Source organism: Magnolia sinica, chromosome 4 (assembly GCF_029962835.1).
Source record: "Magnolia sinica isolate HGM2019 chromosome 4, MsV1, whole genome shotgun sequence".
Lineage (NCBI taxonomy): Eukaryota > Viridiplantae > Streptophyta > Magnoliopsida > Magnoliales > Magnoliaceae > Magnolia > Magnolia sinica.
In genome coordinates, this window is record NC_080576.1 from 107,966,847 (window position 1) to 107,988,312 (window position 21,466).

Consider the following 21,466-nt stretch of genomic DNA (forward strand, 5'->3'; position numbering starts at 1 on the left):
TTGGTTTTTACCAAATAGTGGCTCGAGGAACCTACATTTCTAGGTAAGGCTTTTCAAGATGAGAAATTATATTATTGCCTTCCTGTATTTTATTTTTTTCTTTACAATAATGTGGAGAATTGAAAATTGTGATGCCCCTGTGGCACGTCTCACATCTAACTTATCCAATAGATGCACACCAACATTATTATTATAGTGGATCGAATTATACGGTAGGCCAATCCATAAAAAATAGTATACACTATTCAAAACATCCCAATTCAAGTGTAGCCCATCTGATGATTAGATCGGCCTAATGTTTGGTTTGTGTTATCAGCGTGGTGGATGCATACACTGGAGGTGTTGGATGTTATACACATACCACGTGGGCCCCACAAGTCTAGACTTTTACTACTTTTTAAAGAAAAAATGAAGATATTTTTGTAATTTCATTCCTCAAAAAGCACCTCCATGTCATGTCAAATCGGCAAGCATTACTTGGTAAAATATAGGCTCTTGAGGAATTTTGCCATAAAAATTCATAAATTTAATATCTTTAATTTTTTAAAGCAAGCCTTTCTCCATAATATCCCAAGAAAAAACTCAAATCCAAAGATCTCCCAACAAATTCCAAAGAACAAGGTTTTTTTAAATAACCAAATCATGTATATCATGTACTGTGCTATAGACATTCAGTGCATAAAAATCTCCCAGAATGGAAAGTGCAAACCATTAACCCTTTTTTTTTTCTTTTTCTTGAGAGAGAGATACAAACCCTTATTTTTGTTGCCTGTAATATATATTTAAGAAAGGAAACATAGTAACAATCCACATTCTTTGGATAACATTGGATGATTAAGATCTTCCAATCAGGAAGATTTTTGGCAGCATGGGTCATCAATGGGTGGGCCATCATACAACTGTTTGGACCATTGAACCATAGACCCCATATCTTAAAAATGAGAAACGTGCCTACTGTAGAAACTCTCGCCCCCAGCATTGTATAACACATCATTCCCAATGGTAGAGAGTAGAGGCTCCTCAAAGTGACAGCATGCTAGACAGTTATAACAAATAAGTGAATTTTTGGGGGCATTACAAGTGTCCTAGAAGTAATTTATTCTACATAAGACTAAGAGAGAGGGCTGTATCCCAATTTTCCTAGTGAATACTCACTGCCATCGCTGCCACCAACTTAAAATTGGTTTTTTTTACTCAGCGACTTGGGACCCACCCAAATCAGGGGTCAAATCTGCCCAACTCCCCCGAGTCAGGGGGCGAGTGGGAGGGACTTGTAGTGCCATCCCATACCCATCCAAATCAAGCCCAAGGCAACTCATCTGAATTGGCAATGGAACACTCCTAATTAGCATAGAAGACTCCCCTACAGTGGGCCTGGCAATGGGCCAGGCCTATTCAAAATTGGGATTTTTACAGCAAAATTCCTGCTGGGTATGAATTTTACCAAATGGTGCCTGGCGGAATATTCCCGAGCAGTGGTTTCTCAGGGGAGAAACAGCATTACTGGCCTCCTTTATTTTTTCTTTACAACAAAGTGGAGAATCGAGAACTGTGGGGCCTACATGGTATGTACCTCACATCCAACCCGTCCAACGGATGCACACCAACATTATTATTAGGTGAACCAAACATATGGCAGATCCAATCATAAGGTAGGCTAATCCATAAAAAACAATATAAACCATTCAAAATATCCCAATTCAAGCGTAGCCCATCTGATGATCTAATCAGCCTGATGTTTTGTTTTACCACCGTGGTGGGGCATAAATTGGACAGGTTGGATGATATACACATACCACGTAGGCCCCGCAAGTGTCGCTTTCATTACTTTTTAAAGAAAAATTAAATGAGAGCATTTTTTGTAATTTTATCCCTCAAAAAACACCTATTTCTGAACTTTCAGACATTATTTGGTAAAAATATAGATTCCTCGGGAATTGTGGTAAAAATCCCTTCACAATTTTGGTTGTGGGCCCAGGCCGAGGCCAGGTCCATTGCCAGCCTTACTCTAAAGACATTACATACATTGTTAGAAACGTTGCATGGAAAGCCCAATGTGATCCACCAATCATCTTTGCTAAGCCCGCACATATGTATCAGGCAGACCCACATGCAACTGCATCTGTCAGCATGGCATATACCAGTATGAGACCAAAGCTGTGCATCCCACTGCGTGGTCCCCTGCCCCAAAAAATCACATCAGTCTGTGGATCATGATATTAGATAGCAGATGGCATATAAGAACTTGGCTACATTCTTTTCAGCCATCAATTCGTTTAGCAAACCATGTCCCGCCTAATGAGTGGACAGGTATGGTTTTCAGGCTAGTTAATCTATACAGTCGAACCAGCAAGAGCGATGGAATCAATCTCACACCAGTGCAGCATGTTCACACATGTGGTGGCTTGCAGATTGGAAGCCTCATAGATGCAGCCTTGGCAAACCTCTCCACCAAGTGGTAAGCTCCATTCCTCAAAAGTCATCACCTTAGCAAATCATCCTTCCCAGTATACATATAGCCAGTTTACCTAAGCATAGGAATCGAACACAAGCGAAGATCGGCCATTTTTTATTTTTGGGGATACAGCGAAGATTGCCCGTTACCCTCCAAAAACCCAAATTCACAAGATACTGGTACAAAGATTTTCTACAACTCATAAGCTCCATTCCTCAAAAGTCATCACCTTAGCAAATCATCCTTCCCAGTATACATATAGCCAGTTTACCTAAGCATAGGAATCGAACACAAGCGAAGATCGGCCATTTTTTATTTTTGGGGATACAGCGAAGATTGGCCGTTTCCCTCCAAAACCCCAAATTCACAAGATACTGGTACAAAGATTTTCTACAACTCATAAGCTTATTGTGTAAAAATATTTCCCCACAATCCACAAGACTCGGGATTATAGGTGCACCAAACATGACATAAAATGGTAACATATTGGGGTGCAGGAGCAGGGAAATGTTAGCAAGTATAAATAGCTAGGAAGTGGAAGTGGAAGTGGAAGTGGGAGTGGGAGTCTAAAGAACGATTCAAACTACAAGTGCACCCGGTTAGAAGGATCGTGCAGCTAACGTCGGGATTCTAACCCAATTCCAAATAACTGGTAGGTCCACAGTTGGAATGTGGGTCGATCTAACGTTCTAAAGTTAGTCTTACGAAGGAGGATACCTTATTAAGTATCTAGACTCTAGTGATCAAGTCTTTCAGACATAAATATAGTAACCCTAAGTGTTAGTCACAAATTCATTGTGATCTCCTATTCTCCTATAGGTACCTGGTCTTGACCTTGCATAACGGTAGAACCTGCCAAAAAAAAAAAAATATTCTTACAAAGGAAAATACATTGATTGGGATAGATCGTCTCCCATGCGCAACTGCACATCTGTGATCGGTCTAATAAACTGCATCAGCATACAAATATGTGATATTGTACATCTCCAGTGACCTAGCTTAGTGCCATGGCGCTTGCAAGCTAACATGCAAGAACTGATACCATAGTCACCACTTGTAAAAATGATATGTTATTCCTTCTCACAGTTTTCTTTTTTCTTTTCTTTTGGATATTTTTCGTGAATTGTGTTAATTGCTAACCAATTTACCAAGAAAATGAAAGAAGGAATACGAACCTTTTAAATGCTGATCTCCTGTAACTGAGCACAAACGTTGTGAATGAGATTCCATTAGCTCAAACATCCTCAAGATTCATCCAGACACATCTGCTTTAAGAGGCTTGAAATCATCCTCCAATTCATGTTAAGCATCTCCAATCTGTACCTTCAGACTGAACAAGGACTCTGCCATGTGGATATGTCTGTAATAAGATCACGAAGCTGGTCTATGAGAAGCTTGAGATATTTGTTCTTATTTGCAAGTTCCTGCATTCAAATATGATATAAATGGATCAGATATTCAGCACTGATTGAAAAAAGGAAAAAATAAAAAATAAAAATCAACAACAACCACACATGTTATTTTTGCAGGAAACAACGTAGGGCTAACAATGTTACTGTCAAAGACTCCAAATCATATTCAGATATGCTACTTATTTATGGATTACTTTCAGAATGATATTATGATGCACGCTTCATAGAAATTCTATGAAGTGCCAGTTTTGCAATACAATGGAATATGGGTGATCAGAAGTCAGGACCGCCAGAATATTGAGTCCTTCCTGTTCCATGTAAAAAAATTTCTTTTTTCTTTCTTTCTTTCTTTTCTTTTGGAATCAAAAGTAGCAGGGGGTTTAGACAGTGGAACACATTTTGAGATAATCGTATGAAAAGTAGCACATTGCTCGAGATAACCGTCCATTTTGCAGGCCACTGATGGGATGTCTACCATAGTCTGATCACTTTGCTTTTTAAGCAATGGCCCATCACAAAATTAACAGTCCGGAGTCCTGATCACCAAAAAGTGTTACATAGACATGCAGATGCTTTGCATGCTTCATGGAACACATGCTTTTTGTAGTAGCATTCCCCTTCTTAATTCTGAACGGGTTAATCAATGGTAGAATTTTATATGTGTGACTATAACAGTTCTAACTTTCAAGCCAATGAAGGACAGAAGATCAAGTGAAACTGTAGAAGCCAAAGAAGCTGCCATCAACTGTGGCTGGAGAAAACAGAGCTGGAATCAAAAGTAGCAGGGGGTTTAGACAGTGGAACACATTTTGAGATAATCGTATGAAAAGTAGCACATTGCTCGAGATAACCGTCCATTTTGCAGGCCACTGATGGGATGTCTACCATAGTCTGATCACTTTGCTTTTTAAGCAATGGCCCATCACAAAATTAACAATCCGGAGTCCTGATCACCAAAAAGCGTTACATAGACATGCAGATGCTTTGCATGCTTCATGGAACACATGCCTTTTGTAGTAGCATTCCCCTTCTTAATTCTGAACAGGTTAATCAATGGTATAATTTTATATGTGTGACTATAACAGTTCTAACTTTCAAGCCAATGAAGGACAGAAGATCAAGCGAAACTGTAGAAGCCAAAGAAGCAGCCATCAACCGTGGCTGGAGAAAACAGAGCTGGAATCAAAAGATGTCGCACAATAGAGGTCTAACTCAATGAGGCCGCATTGGAGTGATAAATTTGATTGTAGGTAGTAGGTACTCTGTGTTGCAGAGAATGGCCACTCAAAGAATGTGCATTTGGCATAATGGGCCTGCAAGCTTGCCCCGAGGACTTTATTGGCAATTTTTTCTGACATCTACGATAATTAGGGGTGTCAGTGGGGCAGGCCTGGGCCAAGAAAAATGAAGATTTTGAGTAGGCCCAGCCCAAACAGTTCAAAATCAGGGCCAAAGACAGCCCCTAGCCTGGCCTGTTGACAGCCCTATTGATAATTGTATGTGGGTAGAGATTCCAAGCGCGGCAATCCTCCATGCTCCAGAATTTAAGGAAATGGTATGGCAAGGACCCAGGTGGGTTCTAAATAAGAATATATTTGTAATATCAACAAACATAAGTGGGATTTTAGATAAAAATATATTTGTAATATCACCAAAATAAGGGCTATAATCCTCTAATCAATATGATATGAGGGATTGTTCCATCCACAGCAGAGCCACCAATTGGATGGTTCGGATTTTGGTAATTATGCACCACATTTATATCTAAAATCCACAAGCATTGGGATTGTCCCATGGTATCCACGTGTACAGGATTGTCCAAAAGGAAAGAATCGGTTCTCCCTCCCTCCCTACCCCCCAACGCAGGATTCGTCCTGCCTGACCGATGCAAATATCAGACTTCAATATATGTTTTCTCACCTTCTTGGTGATGAACTTGTGCATGCACATACAGGGTACTGCAGAATCATCTCATGGTGTTGACTGTTGCATATCAGATCAATGCATGGGCATGACCTTGGGTATGTGACCTTTTTTCCTTTGAGAGGTAACAATAATTTATTGAAACGCCACAAAAGCAGACTAAGAATACAACCCCCAACAGAAAAATCAGAAAAGAGCACCGCCCATGGCGGCCTTAACATAAACCACCCAACTATACACCAAACTTTTAAGTTTGTAGATACCCTCTTCTAAACCCACATCCTTTAAAGCAACAGAAATTCTGGGCTCCCCGTAAGACCAAAATAACAGCCATTAGGAGCAATCTCCAAATCGCCTTCCCTGATTTACTAACTCCTCCGCCATGCCACGCCCAAATTAATTTTCCAACCATTTTTGGCGTCGTCCAAGCCACTAGCAAACCATTCAAGAAGTGATCCCAAACTCAGCGGGCAAAGGAGCAATGGATGAAGAGATGATCTACGGACTCCCCATTTGCCATACCGCGTATGTAACCATCATCTGGAGCAAAAGTTGCAAGAACCTTCCACCCAAGGTTATGCTCCCATTCCCATTAGTGCTCCAGGAACACATTAACACTCTTATTGCTTCATAGGCTTTTTTTTTTTTTTTTGAAAGATCACGACGATTGTATTAAAATCGAAAAGGGAATACAGGAAAAGGAAAAACAGAAAAAAGGGAAAACAGAAAAAGGAAAGAGAGTCTGCTGAGGAAGCAGACTCGACTAAGTTCCAAGAAACAGAAGGTCATAACCCTTCAGAAAATCGACATGAACAGCCCACTCTAAAATTAGACACTTGCCTTAGAGATAACAGCCTGAACATAATTTGAAATATCCCTGAAACATCTCCCATTTCTTTCTACCCAAACTGACCACCAAACGGCTAGGATAGCCATTCTCCATATCCGGGATCTTTGCTTACCTATGCTGACCCCATGCCAAGCCTTGAAAAGTTGACCCGCCGATTGAGGAGTGCACCAACAAATACTGAAATGCACACAGAATTCTGACCAGATTGAGGCAATGAAAGGGCAATGCACTAGCAGTTGATCGACCAATTCTTCTAGCCAACTAACTAGCCAAAGGCAGCTATCTTGGGGGGACCGAATATTTCCAAGTATGTTTAAACATGTAGTCATCATTTCGGACCGGGATGTCTAGCTGATTATAAAGCGACTTAACCGAAAACTTGCTGGATTTATCTATCGTCCGAATCAATCTGTCTTCGGAAAATTGGTTTGGCAAAAATCTGTAGATGCATTCAAGAAGATCCGCATACTCCTTGATCTCCAAATCTTGGAGATTCCTCCTACATTCCAGATTCCATTCTAGTTTCCCCATTGAAACAGAATAGCAGTCGGCAACAGAAATAGCTTGATTTGGGGTGAGAAGGAAAATGTTCGGAAACACATATTTCAAAGGAGAATCACCCACCATTTGCTTCATAGGCATTTACACTTGCATTTGGAATAAATGTTTCCCCACCCACATAGGAATGACAATGTACAAAAAAGCTATTCATGAGAAATGCTATTGTTTCAAAGCCTGGCAAGGGAGTAGAAAGAATGAAAATTTTAAACAATATAAAAATACCAAAAAAAGACTGCTAAGAAAGTAATGAGGCTAAACGTAAGGCTATGATGAACTCCCGCCCGAATCTGCTCCTGCTCATCCTGCAAGCAGGCTGCAGCTAAGGTCACAAAAAGCACACACTCCGCTTTCTTAGTGAGTCATTTGACCTAGAATGGATGTTTCTAAATATAGCCAGTCCAAGGCTACAATGAGGATGGGTAGGAGCTTATGCACTTAGACGTGCACAAATCCACAAACCCACCATCTGTTTCTTACTTCCACCCACCACTGAGATTAACCATTCAAATCAACTACAAAGGTTGCTTCTAGTTCATACCAGAAAAATGAACTGCAACAATGACAAGGGGCAAAGAGGAAAAAGGAAAAAAGCTACCAGAACCATCCCTAAAAAAAAGGAAACCATATAAACAAAGTCAATTGCAAAACTTGAGCAGTTAACCTGCTCAACAAATTGGCTGTTTTAGCAGCAGTAATGCCAATCTATATCATCACTTTATCCTTTGTTAATGTTTCAGCATAAAAAACATTGCTAGGCTGTACCATTGGCTATAGCTAAATCAAGGAGAAAGCCTGCTGGATGCTTCTGAGTCTGATATGACTCGTCTGAGTCGACTTGGATTTGGTATTACCCAATCTGGTTTCGTACCGCAAGTGCACCCCCCAAGTCACCCTGCCTCAAGTGGGTCGGGCCGATACACCGCGACTCGACTCAAGACTGAACGAGTCAATCCGAGTTGCCGAGTCTAAAAAACATGGTCAAAAGACTCAAAAACATAGAAATCTCTTTTACTGGATTAAATTTTCTAGATGCATTATATAGTACCTTCTTTAAATTAGCAGTGCGCTCTTCTAGTCTCTCAATTTCAGCTGGATCTGTTTTTGAATCCAGTGCACCGGCTGCAGCACCCAAGTCATGTGGTTTTCCCTGCATTAAGAAAATTTGCCCATTAATTACCCAATCATAATTTATTCTGCTATGAGAAGTGAAATGATTTGGTGTACAAGAACTACAACATAGGTTTTCTAGGGGTAACTCTGTTGGCTGTTGAGGTATCGACTGCTGCTGTGAAGTGGGATCAACTTCATCTATCACCTCCTGGAATATCAAAGCAAGCAGGAACCACTTCTAAGTACCATATGATTGCAACCGGCTCATGATAAGACTACCCCATCAAATCTCCAAAATGGATACTTTACACCAGATCATTCCCCTCATACAAAAGTAGCAATGAGATGAAAATAGATGTAATGGTATGATAAGTGAAATGAGTGCAGCAGTGCTGGTCTAATTTAATCAAAACTCACACAGTACAAAGAAAATTAATAAATGGTGGTGGAGAATTTCTTCCATCTAAAATTTGGTGATGGTATATAGAGGTAGAAAGTCATTAGATGCCAAGCTTTGCCAGGTGGGAACTCGTCAGAACTCACCGTTAATACATTTGGATCATTTTCTATTGATGGGTAGTCGAATACCCTGAATTTTTACTTCAAACAGAAATGCACCTACAGGTAAACCGCCTCTACTCACCTTACCTGTACAGCAGCAAGTCATGACAGAGCTGCTTTCATTAATTCATTCTGCCAAAATTAACAAAGACAAAAACAATACCAGTGCAAATTTCCATTTTTCCTGACAGGTAACCACAAAAAATCTGGAAAAAAAAAAAAAAAAAAGGCCACCTTTTTTCTATAGGTAAGCTGGGCTAGAACCCAAGACCCCGACGTTGAAACACCATCTACCAATGAGCTATGAGCTCATCTAGGTCTTTTGTTTTCATTTTTACATCAGGGTTTGCAAACTGATTCTTGCCTATCAAATCATTCACCACCAATATAGGGTTGTGTCGCCCTGTATCAAGCTGTTTTGAGCTGATACAGCCGTATCGAACAATATATCAAACCTCGTTCCACATTCTGAGAACGTGACATGGTAATGTGTTTCAATCCACTCATCTCTCCAAAAAGGGCTAGACTGGTATGCATATGTGTTTTTCACCATTTCTCAAATGGTAGTGAAAACATGTCGTAATTGTACACCAATCCAGACCTGCCGCCTTCTTGGCCCATTGAAGATGGTGCATACCCTGAAAACATATTAATTGCACGATTCTAACCATCAGAATGGTGTCCTTAAGATGGAGGGCTAGTAAAAAGATGGCCAATGATCCAAATTCAAGCCAATATCTGATGGTTATGAGAATCTGATCAATGTAATTTTGGGCTGTGCTCCATCAATAATGTGAGTGGTCTGGTTTGAGGAAGGTGCCACATCAGTCTCCAGTCCCCGCCATTCAAAAAACAGTGGGAAAAAAAAAAAAAAAAAAGACAAGCTTTTCGAAATGACCACAGAACACAAGAACCACCCAATTATCCTTCTCACCAAATTAACAAACAGAAAAACAATCCACAAATTCAAATCGTCTAGGTTTTCTCCTTAACCACTAAGAATGGGGGCATGGTCATTTATAAAGGTGTTCCGATCAACTCAATCTGCCAAAGAACAACAATGACAAAACAAAAACAACCCAATCCGTCAATCCTCCTGATGGATAAGAGCGAAGAAAATCTAAAAGAAAAGAAAAAAAAATTATGAACGTCAAGGTTTTCATTTTGCCATTTTGGGGATTGGGACAGTCATTTTCTGGAGGCATTCAATCAGTTCAATCTGGGGGGGGAGGGGGGGAGAGGATCTATGTATGAGATGCTAACCACATTTGGGAAATATTCTCTCCTAAGATTGTTTCTTTGGATGGTTGGTTGGTAAGAAGAAGATTCTCACGGTTGATAATCTGAGAAAAGGGGGGATGATTATAGTTAATGTCTGTCTTTGTTGCATGTTGGATGAAGAATCGGTTGATCATCTTCTTGTACACTATCCTTTTATCAACCTTATTTGGTCAGAATTCTTAACTCGGTTCAGAGTCAAGTGGTGCCTCCCTGATTCAGCGGGTCAACTGCTAAAAGCATGACATGGGGTCAGGTTAGGCAAGCAGAGGACTCGATTATGGAGAATGGCTATTCCAGTTTGGTGGTCCGTTTGGAAAGAAAGAAATGGGAGATGCTTTAGGCATGTCTCAAATTCTGCTGAGTCTGTAACTAGTAAGGCTAAGCGTCTAACGATAGAACGGGTTGCTCATGTAGACTGCCTTAAGGGCTGTGATTTCCTTTTTCTTGGAGTTTAGTTGGGTTTGCTTTCTCAGCGGCCTTTCCATTCTATTTCTGTAATTGTTTTTTTTCCTTTTATACAATTATCGTGACCTTTCCGCCATGCATGTACGTCAATCCAGACCATCCAAATCATGGGGCATCATGGACAAATCATATCCTAAAAATTAACCTAATTGAAGAGAAAAGCCTAACTGTCCAATTATTGCCACCAAATGAAGCCTAAATAATAATGAGGCTGGTCCACTGCAAAGCTTTGTAGGTTAAGCTTGACAAATAGCGCAATGTGTGGGGGCAAAGTGTGATGTACGTATGGCATCCAATCCATTCATCAAGCACATTGTGATGCATGCATGACATCCAATCCGTCCATCATGCCCCTCATGTTCTCATTGGGCCCAAAAAACAGGCCAATCCAAAATCCAGTTGGCCACACCACAAGGAACAGTTGGTATGGGGCACCCACCATTAAAAACTTTGCAAATTATGCAACACCCACCATGCTCTTCATATTCCATCCAATCCATTTAGAAGATGTGCCCCACTAGGATGAATAGACAGACCAAAAATAGGCCATTCCCAAACTCAGGTGGGCCACACCACATGATTTTAGGCATGACTAGACATTAAAAACTTTCCAGATTATGCAGCACCCACCATGCTCTTCATATTCCATCTAATCCATTTTGAAGATGTGCACCACTATGATGAATAGAAAAACCAAAAATAGGCCATTCCCAAACTCAGGTAGGCTACACCACATGATTTTAAAGGCTTTGGGCATGACTTCACATAGTGTGGCTGACCCGAATTTCCTATCTACCTCATTTTTGGGTGCCAAGGAAAACATGAGTGGGCACAAATGATGGATGGATTGGATGCCACACACGCATCACGTTGGGCCCCACACACCACATTGTAGGTAACAGGTCGTTTGGATACCTATAAGTGTTTAAGTTGTAAGTGACTTTCACTTGTTGCCTGTTTGGATGTAAATTGTTAGTCATATATAGATAAGTAGTTTTTAGGTGTTTAAGCAGCATGTAAGTCACTTACAGTTAAAGAGTTTTTTTTTTTTTTTTTTTTTTTAAAGCCAAAATGTCAGTCACTTACAGGTAAGATGTTTTATATTCACACCGAATAGAGCTTGGAAAAGGGAATTGTTCTAAAATCTTATAATCACATAAGAAAGTTTGGCATAAAATACCCCATTAAATTTAGCCCATTGAGATGAATCATTACGCTGATTCTTAGTCTAAACCAATCATCTGGTAGGTGAGGGAAATGTGGGCTGCGAAGGGGCGGAACAACCTTGAGTGCCCAAAATGCCAGAGTTCGTTTGCAAAATAGAAGGCAAAAGGACTGGGCACCACCGAGGGGATTTGGTAGCCCTGACGGGACCATCTTTCAAAAATACAAGCTACGATAAACAAAAAAGATTACAAATCAAACTAAAATCACATATATTTCCAATTGGCAACACCGGATCCAAATTGCACAGCAAGGCCAACAATGCTAGGCATCTCTCACTCAGTCCGACAGGCATTTCACTCACATCCTAGAATTTTACTCATTCCCAGGAACGGACAAATGTCAGCTATCAATTTTCCAAATCTTCTCTGTCTAATTTCCCAGAAAACCTCTCACAGATCAAATGCCATTTTTGCAGACTTTCATATGAAACCTTTTCCAACAGTTCGAGAATGTTACATCTGATCTCCGATCTTACACAACGGAAAAAAATTCTATCCTCTGACATACTTAGCTCAAATGCAAGCAAAAGAGAAAGAAAAATCATTTCCCCCAAAATCAAAGCAATTGAACTCAAACAAAATATGACCAAGATAGCTACAACGAGATCCATGGAACAAAAACCCATCAATCACACCATAATTTGAGAAATTAGAGCTGAAACTCAACAATCCGAAGCTTGGGAGAAGCAAGATTTCTAGGGTTTTGAGTCAAGATTGAAGAGTTTACTGGCAACAGGAATAGAGTGTCTCGCAAACTTGTCAAAAATCAAACAAGTATTAGGGCATCCTATGAGGCATAGGATTTGTTTGCCTATATCAAGATAGAGGAAACAAAAAACTTTCAGCGGGCCATAACACCTATTACAGGAAAAATTGCCTATAACGGTCTGTAATGGCGACAACATCTTCGACAAACTGTGATCCTGAAGGTGACGACATCTGTGATCCTGAAGGTGTCGATACTTGTGATGGCAAGGACATCTCCGACGTTAGGGCTGAAGGTCACAAAGCGATCAGCAAGGAAGCAGGTGAATGGACGCATGTGCTCCACAGAAAAGGAAAACGACCCCTAAAAGTTAGTAGTGGAAGGAAATACGACTCATTTCCTACGCTTTTTGTCAAGGGATATCCAATAGGACGGTTTCCTCTCAACCTGGAGAGAATATTTGGCCAGGCAAGAGCTGTCATAGACGTAGTTATGCCCAGGAATAGGGATGATGGCTCTTACAGAGGTTTTGCGCTTGTTCGCATGAGCTGCGAGGAAGAGCTTGCAAGGGCGGTGGCGATGCTTCACGGTATCAAATTCGGGGGGAAGATGATGTTGGTCCAACGGGCATAATTTGGGCTCGAGCGGGGTAATAACGTTTTTCCCTCTGCTCGGGCCTCCCAGAAGCAGGGTCCCTCCTTCAAGGAAACACCCACAGTTAATCACCACTGTCGTCTCCATACAGCCTCCGGACCCTCATTTAAAGAAGCCCTAATAGAATCCGGTGCTCCATCAAGGTCGCTGCAGACTAAGGACCAGCCGCAGAAGTCAGATACAGAAGAGGTTGGAAAGAAAGATTCAGACCCCAAATATTTACAGGACCCCTATTCGATGCGATCCAGTGACGAGCAACCAGAGCAACCAAAACAAGCTATGCGGGACTCGATGGTGACTAAATCAAAAGAAGGCGTTTTATCCCCTGTTCCTCAATCGGATCCCTTTTCTCTGCACATCCCCCAGGAAAGGTTCGATATTTCTAAGGAATGGCTCAGGGAGTCGGTGGTTATTCACACCAGGGAGGGGGCCTCCATCCCTCAAGTTCGTTCCTGGATTGACAGTGTTTGTCGTATCTGTCCGGGTCAATACACCATTAAGCCTATCAGATATAATGTTCTCTGGGTGAAGCTTTGTTTGGGATTGAGCTCTGACATTCTGATCATGGCAGGCTCGATTCATAGTGAGGGACCTGTCGTTAGCATTCAAAGCTAGGACGGATTTTCGATTTTTGGATGGGAGGAGGCTTGGTTCCTTATCTGGGATATCCCTTTAGAGCTTTGGGATGATTGGTTTTTCATTCAGGCAGCTAAGCTTTTGGGACCCTTGATCGAATTAAACAGCAAGATAAAATTAGGGGAGGAGATAGGTGTAGCCAGGTTGCTTATCCGCAAGAAGAAAGGAGATCCTCTCCCGTAGCATCTTCTGGTCTCCGTCGACGGCCGACAAATTTCTCTGCCTTTGCAGAAGGAAGATAGGAGTTCCCCCTCGCCTAGATGGGGGGATTATTGGCGCGCCAAGGAGCAGTCCTCTCCTCCTATTCCAGCGGTTGTGAACATCGATAAGGATGACGGAGCACGGCCTCCATCCTCCAGGGGACTACCGTTTCGCTTACCTTGGCATGAGTCTCCTCCATCGCGTGTGCAACAGCTCAGTCCAACACGTGGCGATTTTAATTTTGAATCTCGCCCTTTCCTCGATCGAGGAGAGCAGCGTTCCCATGCCTGTTTGACGAGTGTCCCTCAAGTGCCTCCCTGTGTCAGTCCGCTTGGCACACATATCTCGAGGCCGACGCGCATATCTTCTCTCGCCTCCCATTGCTTGACACTTTCTCTCTCGCCTCACTCCTTTCCTCCACGTGGCCAGCCTACCTCGTTTCCGGCCATCGCGGCAGTCGAGAGGTCTAACAGCATGCAGTTCCAGGGACATCCGATGCATCCAGGGTAGATGAGTGGCTCCGTTCGTCGCGCACCCGATCGTGATGGGAATCCAGTTGTCCCTCATTCGGCTAGGATGCAGCCACGTATTCTCCAGCGTTTCAGTGGCAGAGATCTCCCAGCGGATTCATCTCGTGTCTCCTCAGATTTTCAGCCTCCGCTCTTCGATTTCGATTTCGGGTCCCAGGTTCAGCTCGGGGACTCCAGGTCTCGAGCTCTGGTGGGTCCCCAACTTTCGGAGTCTTCTTCTTCGTCTCTAGGGCCGGGGCAGTGTACCGAATTCGATCAAGGTTCCTTCAGATCCAACAATCCTCCTCCTCTCTTCGATAGGCCATCTTCCCCAGATCCTTCCAAGGATTGGTCTGATCGCTGTCTCCTGACTTTATTCCCTGATCAGCCGGATCTCGATGTCATAGAAGTTGAACCTCTCCAGATGCGTTTTGGAGATTCTTTCTCCCCAGAGCCAGCTTCTGTGCGACATATTGCCGATGACTCGCATCGGGCCAACCTCTTACATACCATTCAAAAGAAGAAGTGGATCTACGACGCGGTAGGTCATGTGGGCAGATCCTTGGGTCTCACTTTTGGGGACTATCCCAAAGATTTACTCGCGCTCTTTCAATGTGTTGAGACATGTGACAAGCCTCTCTCATCGTCGAAATCGCCTAGAGGCAGATATGGCCCTGCCAGATCGCTAAGCACCAAGGAAGTGCGTCGGTGTGCTACGGGTGGAACAGAGCCTGGTGACTCTTTAGCTGCTGTGATGGGTCTGGATATTCGGTGTAGCGAGGTTGCCCAATGAAGATTATTTCATGGAATGTCAGAAGTGTGGGGTCCAAACAGAAACGTTGTTTGATTAAAGATTCCTGTGATAGATACCGTCCAGATATTGTTTCCTTTCAGGAATCCAAGGTCAGGGGTTGTGACGTTAAATTGATGGGTACTCTTTGGAAGGCTAGGGATATCAAATGGATCGCTTTAGACGCAGTGGGCAGTTTGAGTGGTATTACTCTCGCTTGGAGATCGTCTCTTTGGGCAGTCCAAGATAGTTGGACTGGGTCGTTTTCAGTGACGGCCAAGCTTCAGCATATTTCTTCGGGCCTTGCTTATTCTGTGCGGTGTATGGTCCTAACCAAGACGCGCAGAGACCTCTATTCTGGGAAGAATTGTCGACATCCATCCAGGCTTTCGACGGCCCCTGTTGCCTCATGGGGGACTTTAACATCATTCGTTTCTTGGAGGAGAAGTCTCACGGGAATTCGTTGTCCACTGCTATGTCCTCTTTCTCCCAGTGGATTGAAGATCACGAACTTGTGGATCTCCCCTTAAACAATTCCCGATTCACGTGGTCTAACGGACGCGCCATTCCTTTTATGTCTAGACTCGACAGATTTCTTATTTCCTCTTCTTGGCTTGATCTTTTTCCGTTGTCTTCCCAATCCGCTCTTCCCAGGGTCACGTTAGATCACTGCCCTATCCTGCTGGAGGTGGAGGAACAAAATTGGGGCCCAAAGCCTTTTCGCTTCGATGTTTCTTGGTTGAAGATTACGAGATTTCATCAGATGGTTTCAGACTGGTGGGCAGGGTATTCAGTTGAGGGTCACGCCGATTTCAAGTTGAGCTTCAAACTAAAACGCCTTAAGCAAGATTTGAAGAAGTGGAGCAAAAGTCTGTACCTTGACAGGGAGAAGGAAACGGATTCCCTCTTATTTGAGCTACTTCATATTGATTCTATGGCAGAGGAGACTCTGATGTCTCCTAACATTATGTCCCGTAGGATCCTTATAATTCAGGACTTGGCGAACAGGGTGCTAGAGAAGGAGATTTCTTGGAAACAGAAAGCTTGCATCAGCTGGTTGAAAGAAGGTGACCGTAATACTAGATTTTTCCACAAGATGGCAAGCATTCACACTTCCTCCAACAGACTTAGCTCTCTTATAGTGGATGAGGTCCGGATTGATGACAGACATTCCATTGCGGTTGAAGTTGTCTCTTATTTTTCCAATCAGTTCGCCGCAGAAAATTGGCAGAGGCCGCTCCTGGACGATCTGCACTTTGAAGGCCTCTCGGAAGAAGACGTGAACCTGCTTGAAGCCACTTTCTCTTTGGAGGAGGTTAAGTAAGCCATTGACAACATGGAAGGAGACAAGGCTCCTGGGCCGGATGGTTTTCCTATTCTGTTTTTTCAGCATTTCTGGGAGATAGTCCACGATGATGTGCTAAATTTTCTTGTTGGATTCTATGGCAATGGTAAGATCTCTAAAAGTTTTGGTGCGTCATTCATTGCTCTTATTCCTAAGGTCCCTGGCGTTGCCTCTTTGAAGGAGTTCAGGCCAATTAGCTTCTTGGGTAGCCCTTATAAAATCCTAGCAAAAATTCTCGCTATTCGGTTGAGCAGAGTGATGGATAAGATCATCTCTGGTAGTCAGTGTGCGTTCATCGCCGGTAGACAGATTGTGGACACTACCCTTATTGGGAATGAATGTTTGGATTCTGCCTCCTCTTCCGGGACAAAGTCAGTCATGTGTAAACTAGACATTGAAAAGGCGTACGATCATGTTGATTGGTCTTTTCTGCTATATATTATGAAGCGTATGGGTTTTGGGTCGAAGTGGTGTCTCTGGATCAAGGAATGCATAGGGTCGGCCTCCTTCTCGGTGCTTTTAAATGGCTCTCTTAAAGGCTTTTTTCAAAGTTCGAGGGGGCTCAGGCAGGGAGACCCCCTCTCCCCTTTGTCGTTTCTCATTGTTATGGAATCTCTCTCTAAGATGCTCCACAGAGGTCAGTTGGAAGGTGTGGTGAGTGGTATAAGGATTAAAGGGATGAGGAGTCCGATTTCGATAATGCAGTATGTTGACGATTCCCTTCTTTTCTCGGACGCCGAGGTTGACAAGGTGCTTAATTTGCATACTGACATTCACTGTTTTGAGGCAGTTTCGGGTTTAAGAATAAATCTGAATAAATCTCATATGTTTGGCATTAATTGGAACAGTGATGAGCTCGCGGTCCTTTCTGGTCACTTCGGATGTGCTCCTGCCTCCCTTCCCTGCTCGTTTGTTGGTCTCCCCCTTTGTATTGGAAGACCTCGTAAACGTATGTGGGAAAAAGTGGTTTCCAGGGTTGAGAAATTATTGGCTAGATGGAAGTGTCGATACCTGTCTCTTGGAGGTCGCCTAACCTTAATTAAAGCTTCCCTCTCCAACCTCCCTATCTACTTCATGTCGCTCCTCAGATGTCCCAGCTCAGTGTTGGTGTCTATCGAAAAATGCAGGCGCGATTTTCTCTGGCACGGGAATGATAGTGGCAATAAATTTCATCTCCTCAAATGGAAGGATGTTTGTAGGCGGACTCTAGACGGAGGATCTAGTTTAAGGGATCTAAAGTCTATGAACCAGGCTTTATTAGGCAAATGGATCTGGAGATTGGGGACGGAAAGGGGCAGATTCTGGAATGTTGTTGTTTAGCACAAATATGGGGAATCCATCGGGGTTTGGTGGACTAATCAGTCTTCTACCTATAGGGCTTTTGCTATTTGGAAGGACATTCTTAAATCCAAAAGAGAGGTTCTAAGCGGCATCTGCTTCGACCTCGGCGACGTGGCTAACATTCGGTTTTGGGAAGACAACTGGGTGGGGGGTTGTTCTCTCAAAGTCAGATTTCCTCACATATTCTCTCTCGCCCCTGCCAAATCTGTATTTGTGAAGGATTGTTATGAGTTAGTGGGTAATAGCGCTGTCTGGAACATTGCTTGCAGGCGCAATCTTCAAGATTGGGAGGTTAATGAATTCACTGAGTTACTGGATTGTATTTCTCTGAGCATCCCCTCCACTTCGTCTTCTGACAGGCCGATCTGGATCCATTGCAAATCAAGCAGATTCTCGGTTCCCTCTCTGTATTCTCTCATTTCTTCCTCCATATCTCAAAATCAGGCCAGAGGGGTTGGTTTTCTTTGGAAATATGCGGTTCCTCCCAGAGTTTCGGTCTTCGGCTGGTTAGTGGGGCATAGGAAAATCCTGACCATCAACAATCTTCAAAAAGAGGGATGCCTATTCCTAACATCTGCTTGTGTTGTATGCGCCACGAGGAATCAGTGGATCATCTGCTGGAGCATTGCTCTTTTATTTCCAAGATTTGGGCTGATTTCTTAGGCTGTTTTAACATCAGTTTCTGCTTCCCCGAGAAGGTGGACCTTCTCTTGCAAGCGTGGCATGGGGTCTATATCGGCAAAGTTAAAACCAAGATTTGGAGGATGTCGGTGCTTGCTATTTAGTGGTTAGTTTGGGAGGAACGTAACAATAGATGTTTCAGGGACAAAGCCCATTCCACTTAATTCGTTGCTTCCAAAGCCAAGAAGGCCCTGATTGAGTGGGCTTCTCAGGTTGCAGTGCTGAAGGGTGCTGATTTGCGGTTTTTAGGGTCCTGACCTGAGTTTGTTTGATCTGTTATCTCAGCGGATCTTCTTTCTCAGCTTGTTCTGTCTTGTTTTGGCTTCTGTTTTGCTGTTTCGCTGTTTTTTCTTTCTGTTTTTCTTTCTTTTGTTTCTGCTTTCTCAGTTAATGCATTTTCAGTTCATCTTTCAAAAAAAAAAAAAAAAAAAAACAGGAATAGAGTGTCTCCCCCTCTAGTGTTTAATTTCAAGCATTCGAACGTTGCCTGAAAGTCACTTAGGGGTCATTTGGATGCCTGTAAATTCTATAAGTGGGAAGAGACTTACAAGTAAGTCCCTTACAGGTAGTGTTTCGGGGAGAAAATTCACCTGAAGGTCACTTACACTTACATTCAAAACTGCCAGGAAACTTCATAGGGCTGGGGGTGAGAAGTCACGTCTGTGACTTGAGCTGAAAATCACTTATAAGTGAAATTCACTTACAAGTGCCCAAGGGGTCATTTTGATGCCTTTAAGTTTTGTAAAAGTGGGAACTGACTACAACTAAAAGTCACTGTCATGTAATAAAAGTCATAACTTAAAAACGTACAGGCATCCAAATGAGCCTTTAGTAAGGTAAGTGACTTCCTACTTCCTACCTCCTCCCTCCTGTTTTCAAATGAGACTGGCAGCTGAGTGACTTACAGGTAAAAATCCCCCTCCCAAACATGATGCAATCGGCCCACATCCCACACATGCATGCTCTGCATGTGTGTACAAGAAAAGAATCTCTTTCCCTTTTTAGCCCTTCACTACTCTCCTTTTCTTTAAAATCTCCACATTAGGAAATTTCATTTTTCTTTCATATCTTTATATTAAGCAAATAATAATTTTAAAATTTTCTTATTTAAGTACTTTCTTACATAGGTGCTTTCTTATTCAAGTAGTTTCCTATTTTCTCAAATCTTGGCTGGCTAGAAATTCTATTTTTAGATTCAATAACTTTTATTACAGATTGTAAGGACTGATTATAAATAAGGCGTATGCCATATGGCCTATAGAATAAGACAAGTTGAATAATATTCTTTTTTATGAAAATTCTCTTATTTTCCCTGCGGTAGTTGTTGAAGGGGAAGTGATCTTTGGATTAAGACTAGAGGACTGTTGAACTTGTTCACAGTCTTGCATTCGCATTTTCTAGCATTCAGCTAAAGGATTGTTGGGTCCTTTCCCACAATCTCCTTCTGATTTTCTTTAACCTATCTGCTTCCGCTTTCGGTGTTTGCATTAAAACACCCCTTGCAAGTGACTTATACAACTAACCTAACTTTTTGGCATCCAAACAATCCCTAAGCTTAGCCTACAAAGCTTTGTAGTGGATCCGACTTCAAAATAAACTTGAGAGCGGTCCAAATTCAACAGATCAAAATCAGACGGTTAATATCAGTTGGCTTTTGGGCTATACACGATTTACGAGGGGCCCACAATTTTGGCAGTATGATTAATGTACACGCATGTCTAATGAATCACCACCATTTTAAAATGAAGTAATCTCGATCTTTAATTTACTATCCTTTTCTCTCTTTTACCTTCTGAGAATTTGGAATCGCCGTGAGAACGGCACGAAGAGCAGCAACAGCAGATTTATACCGAAGCCGAGCGTCTTCGAGAGCTCCACCTCCCAAGTCCATCTGATGCGACAAATCCGAGCCGTCCGTGCCGTTAGAAGTCTGAGCCCCAGACGAGCCGGGCGTGGATCAGAGAGCAGGATTGCAGAGCTCGTCGTTCATAGAAGAAAGGATCTGGAATGCAGCTTCGATCGTGTCTTCCAAATGCTTTTGCCCCTCTACCGCCAGTTCCTGCGCGCTTTTGCCCCCTCTTTCTTCCATCACTGTAGAATCAGAAACCCTAGCTCTGCAAAGCTCTTCAAAACCCAAATGGATTTGGTTTGCTGGCGAAGGGAACGGATTGACAGTGACCCCTGACACAAAGATATCTCTGTGCCAGGGGCTGTGTGGGGTCCACATAAATGTTGGTGACAAATCCACTCCGTCCATCTGTCTTGAAAGACCACAATATGACAGGATTCTAAAAATCAGACAGACCCAAAACTCAGGTGGGCCATAACAACAAAACAGTGGAAACAGCAACGTCCACCGTTGAAACCTTACTGGAGCTAACCATTATGTGTATATGTCATCCAAACCGATCATAGAATTATTACCACTTAAAAAACTGTAGGAACAAATGTCATCATGATACAAAACTTCTGTCACTGACAAGTGTTCAATTCTCACTGTTTGGTATGACCCAAATGAGTTTTGTATCCGCCTATTTTTAAAATCCTATCCTTTTATGATCTTTCAAAAACTATATACGGATTGGATTGGTCAGGGACATCTCTATGGCTACGCTGCAGGTAATCCGCTCCCGCTGGGAGTCATTTCCCTTGTTTTATGACACGATGGTCCGTGGCTTTGGACAATACGAATAGGTTCTCAATTCTTAGTATTGGGCCACCCTTTTTTTAATCCAGACAGTTGATCCATTGATTCCCAT

General features: G+C 42.6%; 1 pseudogene; it reads right to left on the minus strand.

Annotated features, from left to right (window-relative positions):
• Nucleotides 1–3,327: 3,327 nt before the first annotated feature.
• Nucleotides 3,328–20,979, minus strand: LOC131243717 (mediator of RNA polymerase II transcription subunit 30-like; annotated as a pseudogene).
• Nucleotides 20,980–21,466: the final 487 nt, after the last annotated feature.